At 48.4% G+C, this 2,500-nt stretch overlaps 1 protein-coding gene across 1 annotated transcript in view; it reads right to left on the reverse strand.

Moving 5' to 3' along the window:
• Positions 1 to 2,500, reverse strand: part of LOC123481838 (neural cell adhesion molecule L1.1-like) — a 65,005-nt gene that overhangs the window by 47,406 nt on the left and 15,099 nt on the right. The gene's annotated exons all lie outside the window — the stretch shown is intronic.

A 2,500-nucleotide genomic window follows, 5' to 3' on the forward strand; every position in this document is an offset into this window, starting at 1 on the left:
CACTTCCTCATTAACCAAGTCACTGGTGCTTCCTGCTTTAGTTTTTGCTTGAGCAGGAATCAGGAAGATAGAGTTATGGTCAGATTTGCCAAATGGAGGGCGAGGGAGAGCTTTCTATGTGTCTCTGTGTGTGGAGTAAAGGTGGTCTAGAGTTTTTTTTCCACTTGTTGCACATTTAACACGCTGGTAGAAATGAGGTAGAACGGATTTAAGTTTCCCTGCATTAAAGTCCCCGGCCACTAGGAGTGCCGCCTCTGGATTACCGTTTTCTCCTGTTTGCTTATGGCCTTATGTTCATTGTGTGCGGTCCTAGTGCCAGCATCGGTTTGTGGTGGTAAATGGACAGCTATGAAAAATATAGATGAAAACTATCTTGGTAAATAGTGTGGTCTACAGCTTATCATGAGGTACTCTACCTCAGGCGAGCAAAACCTTGAGACTTCCATAATATTAGATTTCGTGCACCAGCTGTTATTTACAAATATACACAGACCACCACCCCTTGTCTTACCAGAGGCAGCTGTTCTATCTTGCTGATGCAGCGTAAACCCCACTAGCTGTTATTTACAAATATACACAGACCACCACCCCTTGTCTTACCAGAGGCAGCTGTTCTATCCTGCCACCCCTTGTCTTACCAGAGGCGGCTGTTCTATCTTGCCTCCCCTTGTCTTACCGGAGGCAGCTGTTCTATCCTGCCTCCCCTTGTCTTACCGGAGGCAGCTGTTCTATCCTGCCACCCCTTGTCTTACCGGAGGCAGCTGTTCTATCCTGCCACCCCTTGTCTTACCGGAGGCAGCTGTTCTATCCTGCCACCCCTTGTCTTACCAGAGGCAGCTGTTCTATCCTGCCACCCCTTGTCTTACCAGAGGCAGCTGTTCTATCCTGCCACCCCTTGTCTTACCAGAGGCAGCTGTTCTATCCTGCCACCCCTTGTCTTACCAGAGGCAGCTGTTCTATCCTGCCACCCCTTGTCTTACCAGAGGCAGCTGTTCTATCCTGCCACCCCTTGTCTTACCAGAGGCGGCTGTTCTATCCTGCCACCCCTTGTCTTACCAGAGGCGGCTGTTCTATCCTGCCACCCCTTGTCTTACCAGAGGCGGCTGTTCTATCTTGCCGATGCACCGAAAACCCCACTAGCTGTATGTTATGCATGTCGTCGTTCAGCCACGACTCGGTGAAACATAAGATATTACTGTTTTTAATGTCCCGTTGGTGGATATCCATGATCATAGTTCGTCTATTTTGTTATCCATTGATTGTACGTTGGCTAATAGGACTGATGGTAGAGGCAGATTACCCACTCGCCGTCGGATCCTTATAAGGCACCCCGACCTACGTCCCTGATATCTCCGTCTCTTTCTCATGCGAATGACAGGGATTTGGGCCTTGTCGGGTGTCTGAAGAAAATCCTTCGCGTCCGACTCATTAAAGAAACAATCTTTGTCCAGTTCGAGGTGAGTAATCGCTGTCCTGATATCCAGAAGCTCTTTTCGGTCATAAGAGACGGTGGCAGAAACATTATGTACAAAATAAGTTACAAACAACGCGAAAAAACACACACAATAGCACAATTAGTTAGGAGCCCGTAAAACGGCGGCCATCTCCTCCGGCGCAATTCAATCAATCAATCAATCAATTTTATTTTATATAGCCCTTCTTACATCAGCTAATATCTCGAAGTGCTGTACAGAAACCCAGCCTAAAACCCCAAACAGCTAGTAATGCAGGTGTAGAAGCACGGTGGCTAGGAAAAACTCCCTAGAAAGGCGAAAACCTAGGAAGAAACCTAGAGAGGAACCAGGCTATGAGGGGTGGCCAGTCCTCTTCTGGCTGTGCCGGGTGAAGATTATAACAGAACCATGCCAAGATGTTCAAAAATGTTCATAAGTGACAAGCATGGTCAAATAATAATCAGGAATAAATCTCAGTTGGCTTTTCATAGCCGATCATTAAGAGTTGAAAACAGCAGGTCTGGGACAGGTAGGGGTTCCATAACCGCAGGCAGAACAGTTGAAACTGGAATAGCAGCAAGGCCAGGCGGACTGGGGACAGCAAGGAGTCACCACGGCCGGTAGTCCCGACGTATGGTCCTAGGGCTCAGGTCTCTCAGTTGGCTTTTCATAGCCGATCATTAAGAGTTGAAAACAGCAGGTCTGGGACAGGTAGGGGTTTCGTGAACCGCAGGCAGAACAGTTGAAACTGGAATAGCAGCAAGGCCAGGCGGACTGGGGACAGCAAGGTGTCATCATGCCCGGTAGTCCTGACGTATGGTCCTAGGGCTCAGGTTCTCAGAGAGAAAGAGAGAACGAGAGAATTAGAGAGAGCATACTTAAATTCACACAGGACACTGGATAAGACAGGAGAAGTACTCCAGGTATAACCAACTAACCCCAGCCCCCCGACACATAAACTACTGCAGCATAAATACTGGAGGCTGAGACAGGAGCGGTCCGGAGACACTGTGGCCCCAATTCTTGTGTTGTGTGTGTGTGATGGT

Source organism: Coregonus clupeaformis, chromosome 24 (genome assembly GCF_020615455.1).
Source record: "Coregonus clupeaformis isolate EN_2021a chromosome 24, ASM2061545v1, whole genome shotgun sequence".
Lineage (NCBI taxonomy): Eukaryota > Metazoa > Chordata > Actinopteri > Salmoniformes > Salmonidae > Coregonus > Coregonus clupeaformis.